This window comes from Aotus nancymaae, unplaced genomic scaffold (genome assembly GCF_030222135.1).
Source record: "Aotus nancymaae isolate 86718 unplaced genomic scaffold, 86718_ANA_hifiasm-v0.15.2.pri h1tg000089l, whole genome shotgun sequence".
In the NCBI taxonomy this organism is placed as follows: Eukaryota; Metazoa; Chordata; class Mammalia; order Primates; family Aotidae; genus Aotus; species Aotus nancymaae.
The window spans coordinates 4,007,895-4,021,627 of NW_026988504.1; the positions used below are offsets into that span (position 1 = coordinate 4,007,895).

The 13,733-nt window shown below is 51.3% G+C and overlaps 1 protein-coding gene across 10 annotated transcripts in view; it reads left to right on the forward strand.

Moving 5' to 3' along the window:
* The window catches only part of RBFOX3 (RNA binding fox-1 homolog 3), a 527,173-nt gene that overhangs the window by 372,470 nt on the left and 140,970 nt on the right, over positions 1-13,733 (forward strand). For 9 of the 10 annotated variants that reach the window (XM_012453562.3, XM_064369725.1, XM_064369723.1 and 6 more), the window contains exon 4: positions 8,746-8,785. The exons of the other annotated variant lie outside the window; for it this stretch is intronic. The gene's annotated coding sequence lies outside the window, so the exon portion shown is untranslated. The remainder of the gene's footprint in view (positions 1-8,745; positions 8,786-13,733) is intronic. 10 annotated transcript variants of the gene reach the window in all.

The following is a 13,733-nucleotide window of genomic DNA, read 5'->3' on the forward strand; positions in this document are numbered from 1 at the left end:
AGGTGCCTGCAGACCTCACCCCACCAGACAGAACCCCTAACATCTCACCCAAGCAATTGACTGTGGCCGAGTCTGCAGTCCCAAATGACACCCCTGGGCAAAGGCACATGGGCCTTGCAGAGCCCAGCACAGCCAGAAGAGTCAACCGGCCACAGAAGGCTTGGGCTGACGCTGGGCGTTGAGGGGCACACGTGCTGGGGCTGGAGGCAGGTTGGCACTGGACCCGGCAATGAGAAAAGAAGCACAGTGGGCTTGCGCCCTGCCAAGTTGGGTTGACCCCTGCTCACTCTGATGCTCCAGGCTCTATCCGGGAGTGCTCGCCCTGAGCGGAATGATCAGCTGTGGTCAGCCTGTGGTCAGGCGGGTCTCGACGAAAACCCCAGCTGCACCCGCTACTAGCTGAGGCATTAGGGCCAACTGCTTCACTTCCCCAGGCTTCAGATTTGATGTCTGGAAACTGGAAGTGATCGTAGTACCTGCCCCCAGGGGTGTTTGGAAAGCTGAAATGACATCATCAGTGATAAAACCCCAGAAAAGCACAGTCCCCAGCAGGAGGCCTGGCATGCGTGCTGCTGTCATGGGGCCCACGGCAGTGTCCACGCAGGCAGAGGGAGAGTAAGGCCCCACTGGAGCAGATCTAAAGGCCTAGAGTGCCCGGAGGGACCTCGAAGGTGGGACTGCAGGCAGGTTGCTTCCAAGCCCTGGCCGGGCTTCTTTGGAGAGGAGGCCAAGCTGCTCTGAGCACAGCATGTAACCCTAACCCCTGCCCTGCTGCCCTGTGGAGGCCCAGTAAGGGGGTGGCCCTTCCCACGGGCCTAAGTATGGGCTGTGTGCTCAGAGCCCAAAGCCACTCCAGGGGCCACTGTGATGGCCAGAACCTGCTAGAACTCCCTGGTCTCCCTAATGATGGCTCAGAGCCATAAGCCAGATCCCCTCCCCTGCCCTCTCCTGCCTGAGGCTCCCCTCCCCTAGCCTCCCTCCCCTCCCCTTTCCTCACATTAAATGGATGTGTCTCTCCTGCTCTGATCGCCATCATCACCATCATCACAAGCCAGGTTGAAGCCACACACAGTTGATTTTTTATTGATAAAATTGCACCTTCACCTCCAGGTCCCCTTAGGGAATGAGCACAAGCAGATCGTCTCATAAAATCCGAATTAACACAACAAGACAGCGGTGCACGGGCAGTGTCTCAGAGCTGCCCGGAGGACCCTCCCCGATACTCCCCAGGTGGCACCCCGCCACCAGCAGCAGCACGCTGGGAACCAGAGCTCCCGAGGCCTTTCCTGGCACCAATGCCTCTGCTGTGGGAACTCGCACAATGCCCAGTAAATCTACTCTGACCACAAACTAGGTCCAGGCACCGTCACTGCACATTTAGGAAAACATGGAAGGAAGAAAAGGAGAGAATAGAGTGAATATGCGGAAACTGTGTGTGCTGGACTGAATGTCAGTCACCCCCTAAAATACCTATGTGGGAGCCCTAACCTCTGAGGGATGGTATCTGGAGACCAGGACTTTGGGAGGTGATTAGGGTTAGATCAGGTCATGAGGGAGGGTCCCTTGTGCAATGGGACTAGTGCCCTTAAAAGAAGGGACACCAGGGAGCCTGGTTTCACGCTGCCTCCTTGCCATATGGAGACACAGTGAGAAGGCGGCCGTCTGCAAGCCAGGAAGAGAGCCCTCACCAGCACCTGAGCACACTGCTCCCTAATCACAGACTTCCAGCCTCCAGAACTGGGGGAAAGACATTTCTGTTGTTTGAGGCCCCAGTCTATGGTATTATCATGGCAGCCGAAGAGACAGAAACCATCTCCCTGCTTCAGACATTCAAGCTTCCTCCCGCACAGACAGTCTCATGTGGTCACAGTGATCTTCCTCAGCACCTTCCACGCCAGAATCAGTTGGGTCAGCTGTCCTAACCCTGGCAACAGGACAGGTCCCTCTGTTCTCTGCCCCCTTCCCAGCCATCATTTGTGGCTGATTCAGTCATCCTTTCCAGGAGAGTTAAGAAGAGGTGCAGGCATCCCAAAATGATGGAATCTCCACATACCAACTCCCCAGAAGTGCAAGATGGCGTTATACAGAGGGCTTTACCTAGTTAGAGTGAAACAGGCTGAGTGCCGTGGTTCACACCTGTAGCCCCAGCACTTTGGAAGGTCAAGGTGGGAGGATCACTTGAGGCCAGGAGTTCAAGACCAACCTGGGCACCATACTGAGATACCCCATCTCTACCAAAAAAATAGTGATAGATGATAGATAGATAGCCAGCCAGGCATGTTGGTGCATGACTGTGATCTCAGCTATTTGGGAGGCTGAGGCTGGAAAATGACTTGAGCCCAGGAGATCGAGGCTGCAGCGAGCTATGATTGTGGCACTTCACTCCAGCCTGGGCAACAGAGCGAGACCCTGCTCCAAAAAAGATTTTTTTTTTTTTGAGACAGAGTCTCACTCTTGTTGCCCAGGCTGGACTGCAATGGCGCAATCTCGGCTCATCACAACCTCCGCCTCCCAGGTTCAAGTGATTCTCCTGCCTCAGCCTGCCGAGTAGCTGGGATCACAGGCGCCCGCTACCACGCCCGGCTAACTTTTTGTATTTTTAGTAGAGACGGGGTTTCACTATGTTGGTCAGGCTAGTCTCGAACTCCTGACCTCAGGCAATCCACCCACCTCTGCCTCCCAAAGTGCTGGGATTACAGGCGTGAGCCACCGCGCCTGGCCCCAAAATTTTTTTAATTGAAAAATTTAAAAAACAAGGTGAAACAGACCAGGAGAAGCATCAGAAAGCATCAGAGCATCCCTTTTCTCATCTTGGAATCAAGGGTAAGAATGTGTCCCTGATGAGGCTGACTTTACATCAATGATTATATTCAGTGTCTGACACATAGTAGATGCTCATTAAATAAAAGACATGATGGCCACTGTTAATAAATTGACTTTATCAAAGAGCCAGGACACAGCCAGGCAGAAATCCATGTTCCACTTGCTTTGTGCCTTTCTAGACCTTCCCCAGAATCAAGTAACTCGCACCTAACTGGGGAGAGAAGGGATGTATGGGTGACCGTGAAGCTGAAGAGCCACCGATTAGTGGGAGTGGTCTGAGTTCTGCATGAGGGTTTTTTTCTGGCCAGTTGTCTCGCTGATTCACTAACAATGAGTTTTACTAATGGACACTTGTGCTTTTCATTTCAAGGGCCACACAAGCAAGCCCCGGTTTAATTTCTGAAGAATGAAATATTTTATGGATAGCTAGGGTTAAAGTCTGTGGGAGGTGGGAGACCTCTGTCGTTTGGACGGAGTTAAATAAAGACGGAATCACATGTCCTGGAGGAGAATTGCAGGGAAAAGCCCACAAGGACCTCATCTTTGGAGGAACTGGTGGGAAGGCGGGAGGCTGAGCTGTGAGCCAGGTGGAATAAGGGGCCTAAAGGAGCGATGGGACAGGGAGGGAGAACTCCGGGTGGATAGATGCACAGCCATGGCTGGGATTCCCCAGGAGCAAATATCACTCTTAAAGGATCCGATCCCATGCTTCAAAACAGAAGGCCAGGCTGGGTGCGGTGGCTCACGCTTGTAATCCCAGTACTTTGGGAGGCTGAGGCAGGTGGATCACCTGAGGTCAGGAGGTCAAGACTAGCCCAGCCAACATGGTGAAACCCCATATCTACTAAAAATACAAAAAAAAATTAGCCAGGTATGGTGGCACATGCCTATAATCCCTACTACTCGGGAGGCTGAGGCAGGAGAATTGCTTGAACTTGGCAGACAGAGGTTGCAGTGAGCTGAGACCGTGCCATTGTGCTCCAGCCTGAGCAACAAAAGCAAAACTCTGTCTCAAAAAAAAAAAAAGGGCCGGGCGCAGTGGCTCACGCCTGTAATCCCAACACTTTGGGAGGCCAAGGTGGGTGGATCACGAGGTCAAGAGATCGAGACCATCCTGGTCAACGTGGTGAAACCCCGTCTCTACTAAAAATATAAAAAATTAGCTGGGCATGGTGACGCGTGACTGTAATCCCAGCTACTCAGGAGGCTGAGGCAGGAGAATTGCCTGAACCCAGGAGGCGGAGGTTGCGGTGAGCCGAGATCGCGCCATTGCACTCCAGCCTGGGTAACAAGAGCGAAAATCCGTCTCAAAAAAAAAAAAAAAAAACAGGGGTCCAGTTCTAACCTCTGGAGGCAGAGGCCCAGCCCCTGGGTTCACGCAGTGCAGGTAGGACGTGTTGCACTTTGACCAAATAAAGATGCTCGCAGGCGTGAGACGTGTTTAAGAGAACTCAAGGGATGTCAGGGATCACTCGGAAGAGAACACTCACCTTTGCAAGTTCATTCCTTTTGTTCATTCACGCAGCAAACACCCACTGTCTCCCATCTGTGGTGGCCCCACACCAGTGTCTGGGGACACTGGGACCTCTAAGATATGGTCTCTGCCCATGGGGGCTTCACAGTGTGGTGGGAAGGCAGACCAGGGGCTCCACGTTGGGCGCCCACCCCATCCACAGCCCATGTTGCTCCCCGGGAAGAGCGTGGAACCGTGCAGCACCCACCCTCTCCTGGGGGATTGGGCAGTCGGGGAGTGCGCTGGGAGTGCGGAAACAGTCTGAGCCTGGCTGGTGGGTCTTGCTCTCTCTGTTTGGACTTTGCTGAGGGCGTGACTGCAGGTGCACTGGGGGAAGTCGGCGCCACTGTGCTGATGCCTGTGTTCCTCCAGGAACCTGATTCACGAGGCAAAAATTAACATAATTGATTATCCTGCTGAGCAGCTGAGAGCAGTGTTTGCTAACAGCGAGACTGAGACTCAGCTGCGTGTTTCCTGACCCTGGGAGCACGCGGTGGGATGGCATCCGAAAGGCCCAGCCCGAGGGCTTCCTCCTTCCCCCGACCCCAGGAGTGGGCAGGTGGGGCAGGGGCCGGAGAGATAGAAAATGCTGAGAGCATAGAAGAGGAGAGGGGCTGACATTCATCTCAGAAACACGAAGCCAGGCGCCGTCCCAGGGACGGGCAGCCAGACCACCACCAGAGTGGTCTCCCAAAATGTGGGCTGCCCCGCACGGAGACCACCTTCCTTTCCACACACAAGGGCCTCTGGGGAGGCGCAGGGAACTCCATAACCTGGAGGTTCTGTGAAAGGATGGAGGACGAAGCTGGGCTGGGGGAGCTCCTGGCCGAAGCGCCAGGGAGACAGGTTGGACCCGTTGTTGAGGCATCAAGCTTGGCCGGCTCTTTGACCACCCTCTAGTTCTGGAGCTTTCAAAAATGGAGACTCTTTGGTGATGGAAATGGGGCCCAGCCCCTGGGTTCACGCAGTGCACGTAGGACGTGTTGCACTTTGACCAAATAAAGATGCTCGCAAGCGTGAGACGTGTTTAAGAGAACTCAAGGGATGTCAGGGATCTCTAGGAAGAGAAGGACTTGCAGAGGCAGGGGAGGTGGGGTGGACAGGGCGCTCTGCCAGCTCCCATCTGGGCTGATGTGGCCCAAAGACTGGGAATTCCAGGGCTGAAAGTTGTTCTTGTGCTGGGAGGAAATCTGAGGGCTTGGGCACAGAGCCTGGGCCAGTGGAGCAGAAAGGTCAGGAGACACGAGGCATTCAGGAGGACAGGTGAAATCCCGAATGCCTGGCTTAGTCCTGCTTCGCCTTCTCAGCCCGCAGGCCTGGTCCTGCCTCCAGCAGAGCCGCAGACGACCCTTCCAGCGCTCAGGTCCTGGCTCCACATCCGAATGCCCGGCTGTGGGTTTGTTCAGTGGGGCTGGATTCAATGGAACCAAATTGTATTGAGTTGGAAGCACAACTCACCTCAAGAAAAGAAATCACCAATAAAAAAAATGCTGCTGGGCGAGGTGGCTCATGCCTGTATTCCCAGAACTTTGGGAGGCCGAGGCGGGTGGATCACCTGAGGTCAGGAGTTCGAGACCAGCCTGGCCAACATGGTGAAATATCGTCTCCACTGACAAAACAAAAATTAGCCAGTTGTAGTGGCGGACGCCTGTGATCCCAGCTACTTGGGAGGCTGAGGCAGGAGAATCACTTGAACCAGGGAGGCGGAGGTTGCAGTGAGCTGAGATCGTGCCATTGCACTGTAGTCTGGTGACAGAGCGAGACTCCATCTCAAAAAAAGAAAAAGAAAATGCCCCAAATCAACAAGGCAGCAGTTGGTGAAAGCCGCTCGGGTGACGCATTTCCTTTCGAAGTGACTCGTTGGCAGTGTCTTCCCATTACCCCTGCCCTTCTCAGTGTCGCTTTGTGAGCTGTGTGTGGAAATAGCTCCATGGGCCAGAAGTTGCCTTTTCCATTTTCCCGGGGAGGAGAACAGGAGCTCACAGGGCCACCTTGGAAATGGCCTGCCCAGTGCCCAGTTCAAGGTCAGCTGCTCCTCTGCCCACAGTCCTCCCTGATTCTGCTGGGAGGGACCCACCTGTGACATACCCAGTACTGCCGTTGTGATCTGCACAGACTCCAGCAGGGAAGCCAGGCCCTGTGCAGATCGGTGTTCTGCAGCCACGTTCATTCTCCTTCCCACCTGTGGATGAGACGGGGTGGCGGTGGGGGTGGGGGTGGCGGAGATCGGGGAACCTGCTCTTGGGGACGGGTCGGCTGACCCAGTCACTGTGGCTGCGGTTGCTTCACCAGCTGGGGCCTTGGTTTCTTTATCTGAAGAATGGGAAGAGTAAGAAGTGTGCCAGCTGCAGTGGCACGTGCCTGTCATCCCAGGAACCCGGGATCTGCCTGCTAGAGTTGTCGGGAGGGCAGAATAAAACAACATACAGGAAGTGCCTGGTTCATAAAACGTGCAGGTTAAATCACCGTGGTTAGCTCTTTACAGTGATGTGGATGAGGATAGTGGTGGTGGTTTTTCTAGATCTCAAGAAAGAGGCTGAGTCTGACCGTCTTTCAATTCCAGAAGCTTTTCACTTGCTTTTACTTCTTACACTAAGCTTAAAGAAATAAGGCTGGGCGCGGTGGCTCAGCCTGTAATCCAAGCACTTTGGAGGCCAAGGCGGGTGGATCACCTGAGGTCGGGAGTTCAAGACCAGCCCGACCAACATGGTGAAACCCCATCTTAAAAAAAAAAAAAGAAGAAGAAGAAATATGCACGCATACACAAATGCACAGGAGGCTGGGGACAGGGAGTGGCGTCTTAACAGGGCTAGGTTTCCCTTTTCGGGGAGTGAAACGGTTCAGGCATCAGAGCGGTGGGGAATGACAGCGGTGTGAACGTACTCAATACCACTGAACTGTACGTTTGAAAATGGTGAAAACTGTACATTTTATATGATGTGTATTTTACCACAGTTAGAAAATGTGCAAGTCATGTACATGGACAAATGAAGGAAGAAAATCTTTGTTTAAAGCACGCCGTACACATAGCCCTTCGTTTCCAAACTCCTCAGTGACCTACTGAGAAAAGGGAGGTGGCCCGGCACATGTGTGCAGTCCCACGCCCCCGGGAGCTAGCTCTGTGACTTTGGGCAGGAGCAGATACCCTGGCCCCGGGTCCCGGACGACAGAGTGAGTCAGTGTGTTCCCTGCCAGTCTGTCCTCATCACTGATACACAGTAACACAGCGACTGCCTCTAGAATTATGTTTGGTGGGGTTTAGAATTCGCTCAATGGCTTTTCTTTAATGATATTAAAATGAATGTCCAGGTTGAGGAGTTATAGGTGCATGCCACTACGTCCAGCTGATTTTTGTATTTTTAGTAGAGACGGGGCTTCATCACATTGGCCGGGCTGGTCTTGAACTCCTGACCTCAGGTGATCTGCCCGCCTCGGCCTCCCAAAGTGCTGGGATTACAGGCTCGAGCCACTGCTCCTGGCCCATTAAATGTATTTTTGACTTATAATATTTTCACCTTACAATGGGTTTACCAGGACGTAGCCCCATCAAAAGTTAAGAAGCATCGTACTTTTATAATAATCTCCTCAAAGTAAAACTCTGCAAGTGAATCCGAGGAGGGGGTCAGCCGCAGGTGACACACTCGGACCGCACTGAGTCCCATGGCAAGACCCCATCTCTATCAAAAATACAAAAAATTAGCTGGGCATGGTGGTGCACACCTGTAGTCCCAGCTACTCGGGCAGCTGAGGCGCCAGAATCGCTTGAACCCGGGAGGCAGAGGTTGCAGTGAGCCAAGATCTCACCGTTATACTCCAGCCTGGCGATAGAGCAAGACCCTGTCTCCAAAAACAAACAAATAAATAAAATGAATGTGCATGCGGTGATCACACTCAAAGTGACCCCCACCCTGCAACTGGAGGAGGAAGCAAATCCCCGCAGCGTGGTAGAGGAAACCCAGTGTGGGGCTAATCATCACCATCAACAAGCCACGGGGCCTGCATCTGTGGACAAGCCACAGGGCCTGCATTTGTGGACAACCTCAAAACCAGGTTGGGGGGATGCTAGGAGAAGGGGAAAGGGATTGCTTGGAGTTTGAGGCACAGGAAAGAAAGATGGGGGGAAAAAAAGAACATCCCAGAGTCAGAGAAAATGAGTCTGGGCGGCCGGTCCACGGTGCCCTGTTTTGCTTTATCTCTGCCTGTTACATAAACGCCGCCTCCCAGCCATGGTTGAGATGCAGATGGCAGCCGGAGGTTAACCTGGGCAGGTTTCCTCGGACTCCCGGGGAGATGATGCTTCCGCCTCCAGGCTTCCCTAGTCGATAAGCAAACAGCATCGCCAGCGACCAGATGCAAGATGACAGCATTGATTGTGATTCTCTCTCCTTTCTCTCTTTTTCTTTTCTTAGAGAGCCCAGAGTGCCTCGGGGAAAATTGGCTGAATAAAAGGTATAAAGACTTTCTCTATTTTTCCTGAATAGTTTTTGACAGATATGAGCATGTTGAACATCTCGGGAGCTGCTGATAATGAAAGCCGGGAGTTTCTGGGGTTTCCCGGCCACCGGAGGGAGGAAGAGTTTGGGGGCTGCAGAGGGAGGGCTGGGCGCCATTTAGCACCTCTGTGTCATCTTCTCTCATGTCCCCCACAGGCGACCCCAACATGTGCTGGGAAGGCAGGGCTGGGGCGCAGAGGGGCTGAAAGGGAAATGGATGAATGGGATAAGGATGGAGGACGATTGTTTTTAGGCGATTCTGGCTGGCCCGTGAAGCAGTATCGCGTCCTTCCTGATCCCTTCCCTCCCCCAGCCCGAGGTCCCCAACCCCAGGTGCATGGCCACCCATCCCTCAGGCAGCCCCAGCTCGCTGGCCCAGGGTGATCTGACTCACCTGCGTGGCCCGGTCTCCTCGGGGAAGGGGCTTCAGAGATCAGCTCAGTTCCCAGTGTCGACCCTCGCTGGGGGACTCGTTGCTACCGCCTGAGCCTGTCAGTCCTTTGCTCCGTACCCCCAACCCCGACTACCCACCTGCGGCTGAACCCCTCCTCGGATTCACTTGCAGAGTTTTACTTTGGGGGGATTATTATAAAAGTACGATGCTTCTCAACTTTTGATGGGGCTACGTCCTGGTAAACCCATTGTAAGGTGAAAATATTGTAAGTCGAAAATGCATTTAATGGGCCAGGAGCAGTGGCTCATGCCTGTAATCCCAGCACTTTGGGAGGCCAAGGCAGGCAGATCACCCAAGGTCAGGAGTTCAAGACCTGCCTGGCCAATGTGATGAAACCCCATCTCTACTAAAAATACACAAATTAGCTGTACATAGTGGCATGCACCTATAACCCCGGCTACTCAGGAGGCTGAGGCAGGAGAGTCACTTGAACTCCGGAGGTTACGGTGAGCTGAGATTTCACCACTGCACTCTAGCCGGGGTGACAGAATGAGACTCTCTCAAAAAAAAAAATGCATTTAATGCCCCTAATAAACCCAACAAACATAAAGTCAAAAAAGTGTAAGTCAATCGTTAGTCCAACTGTGGTAAGTCGAAGACCACCTGTAATGTATATTTATTGTGAATAAAATTAGAAAATGCAGGCCAGGCACAGTGGCTCACGCCTGTAATCCCAGCACCTTAGAAGGCTGAGGTGGGTGGATCAACTGAGGTCAGGAGTTGGAGACCCGCCTGGCCAACAAGGTGAAACCCCGTCTCTACTAAAAATGCGAAACTTAGCCTTAGCCGGGTGTGGTGGCCTGTGCCTGTAATCCCAGCTACTCGGGAGGCTGAGGCAGGAGAATTGCTTGAACCTGGGAGGCAGAGTTTCTATAAGCCAAGATCACACCATTGCTCTCCAGCCTGAGGAACACAGCAAGACTCCATCTCCAAAAAAAAAAAAAAATGCATCGAATGCCCCCAAAAAACCCAACGAACATGAAGTTGAAAAATTGTGAGTCAATCGTAAGTCAAACCATCCTAAGCTGGAAACCATCCGTAATGTGTATTTATTGTGAGCAGAATTAGAAAATGCAGGTTTGCCATGTATCTGCCGCCCTTGGCCCTCAGGTGGCCTCTCTTCTGCTAGCTCCCGGGTTTTGGGTGGTGCGTGCACAAGGCCAGCATAGCGTTTTTCAAAAATCAGGACCAGAAAGAAGAGCTATCAGGGTTAAAGGAGTAGGAAATCTTCAGCCCAAACTAGAAAAGTCTGGCAATCTTTTTGTACTGCGTTTGCCCTAAGCCCACCCTTGGCTTGGAAGTGTGCACTGAGCAAATGGCCTGGGGCTAGAGCTGAGCCAGGTCCTTCTGTCCTAAAAGCCGGTCACCTCTGGGGGCCACTCAGGGCTGTGGGAGAGGACAAAGAGACAGAGCCCAGGGGTCCCCCTCACATGGCTTCAGGCTTCCTGCGGTGGGTGTGTGTAACAGGGTCCCTTCTACCGACTGGCCGCCCCATGTCTGTCGAGTTAGATGCAGCTCTCTGTGGGAGGAGATAGGAGTGGCACCGGGCCTGGCTTCACAGGCTCTCCCAAGTGTTCACCGGGAGGAGGGCAGCAGCCTTCACACAGCTGCCTCCTGAGATGCCACCACTGTAAACAGAATCTATTTTACAGGAAAGCATCAGAAGGAGCCTCCAGGTGAGTCATTTGTAGAATAAAGTTTCCATTTGTGGGGCCGGGTGTGGTGGCTCACGCCTGTAATCCCGGCACTTTGGGAGGCCAAGGCAGGCGGATCACCTGAGGTCAGTAGTTCAAGACCAGCCTGGCCAATATAGTGAAACCCCTTCTCTACTAAAAATACAAAAATTTAGCTGGGCATGGTGGCAGGCCCTTGTAATCCCAGCTACTCGGGAGGTTGAGGCATGAGAATCGCTTGAACCCGGGAGGCAGAGGTTGCAGTGAGCCAAGATTGCACCACTGCATTCCAGCCTGGGCAACAGAGCAAGACTCCATTAGAAAAGAAAAGAAAGAATCTATTTGCACTCTAAGTATTGATGTGGCAATTTGCCTGGCCCTATAAACTTGGATTTTTGCATGTTTATTTTTTAAATAGCTTTACTGAAGTCCGATGGGCGTATGATAAACTTCACAGAGTGTGCAATTTGATAAGCTTTGATATGTGTGGATACCCATGACTCCATCACCACAATCAAGATAGTGGACATATTCACCACCCCCAACCAGCACCCTGTGCCCCTCCTCATCTCTTCCTCACACCCAACCCAATCCCCTCTTACGAGGCAAACACGGACTCTGCTTCTTGCCACTGTAGAACATTTGCTATTTTCCGGAGTTTTATATAAATAGATCGTAGCATCTCCAGTCATTTTTTCCTTGGCTTCTTTCACTCCTCGTAGTTATTCTGCGTTCCTCTCTGCTGTCGTGCCTGTAAATACTTTCTTCCTTGTTCTGGCTGAGTAGTATTTCACACCGGGATTGGGCTACGGGGCGTTTACCCATTCACTCTTTGGAGGACATCTGGGCTGCTTCTCTTCTGGGACTGTTGCCAATAAAGCTGCTGGGAGTATGTGTGTGCAAGTCTGTGCATGGATATATTCTTTCTTTTCTCGTGGGTGAAATGGCTGGATCCCAAGGTAAGTGTATTTTGACTCCGGAAGTAAGTGCCAAACTGTTTTCCAGAGTGGCTGCACGACTCTGCGTTCCCACCAGCCACGGGTGAGAACGGCAGTTCTTCATCCTCCTCGGCCCGTGGTGTTGCCAGTCTTTACAACCTGAGCCGTTTGACTAGGTGGGTAGTGGCAGCTCACTGTGGGTTTAGTTTATATTTCCCTAGTGACTAATGATGTTGAGAATCTATTCACGGGGTTACTTGGCATTTATTATGTCGTCTTTGCTAACACGTAAGGAGATTCTCTTGTCTCCTATGCTTTCTCCTAGATGCTCTATGGTTTCAGGTTTTACATTTCATTCTACGATTCATCTCTAATTAGCTTTCGCACGGGGCAAGCTGTGGATTGAAGTTTAATTTTCTGCATGTGGACGTCCAATGATTTCACTATCACTTATTAAAAAGATCATCCTTGGGCCGGGTGCGGTGGCTCACGCCTGTAATCCCAGCACTTTGGGAGGCCGAGGCGGGTGGATCACGAGGTCAAGAGATCGAGACCATCCTGGTCAACATGGTGAAACCCCATCTCTACTAAAAATACAAAAATTAGCTGGGCATGGTGGCATGTGCCTATAGTCCCAGCTACTCAGGAGGCTGAGGCAGGAGAATTGCCTGAACCCAGGAGGCGGAGGTTGCGGTGAGCCAAGATCGCGCCATTGCACTCCAGCCTGGGTAACAAGAGCAAAACTCCATCTCAAAAAAGAAAAATAAATAAATAAATAAATAAAATAAAAATAAAAAGATCATCCTTTCTCCCATTGAATTATCCCTGTAGTCTTATCAAAAATCAGTTGTCAGTGTATGTGAGTCTGTTTCTGGGCTTGATATTCTGTTTCTTGGATCTACTGGTCTGTGTTGACACCAGTCCTTCCACAGCTATTACAGGGATTGCTATGGCTTCATAGTAAGTCTTGAAATCAGGTAATCTTCCTGTTCTTCGTCCTTCTTTTTCAAAGTTGTATGGGCTCTTCTAGGCCCCTTATATTTCCTTGTGAATCTTAGAATTAGTGTGTGAATTTCTAAGAAAAAAAAAAGGCCAGCTGGGATTTTGATCAGGATTGTACTGAATCTGTAAGTTTGAGGGACTGATACGGTTTCGATCCATTCTCCACCCTAATCTCACCTTGAACTGTAATCCCCAGTGTCAAGGGCAGGGCCGGGTGGAGGTAGTTGGATCATGGGGGCAGTTTTCCCCATGCTGTTCTGGTGATCGTGAGTGAGTCTCATGAGATCTGATGGTTTTATAAGTGTCTGGCATTTCCCGTGCTTGGACTCATTCCCTCTCCTGCCGCCCCGTAAAGAGGTGAAACCCCGTCATGATTGTAAATTTCCTGAGGCCTCCCCAGCTCTGTGGAACTGTGAGTCAGTTAAACCTCTTTCCTTTATAAATTACTCAGTATTACTGAGTATTTCTTCATAGCCGAATGAGAATGGACTAATACATTCATCACTGACACCTTAACAATACTGGACCCTCCGACTCATAAACAAGGTCTTTCTCTCCATTTATTTAGAACTTCTTTAATTTCTCTCGTCCATGATTTGTGGTTTTCAGTGTATGGATTTTGCACATCTTTTCTTAGATTTATTGCCAATGTCATTCGTATTTTAGTGCTTCTTAAAATGACATTTTTCTTTCCATTTCTGATTGATTATTGTTAGTGTATAGAAATAAAACAGATTTTTTATACGTTCATCTTGTGTCCTGCAGCCTTGCTAAATCCATTTACTAGTTCTAGTAGATTTTGTGTCAATTGCATCAGGTTTTCTACATAAATGATTG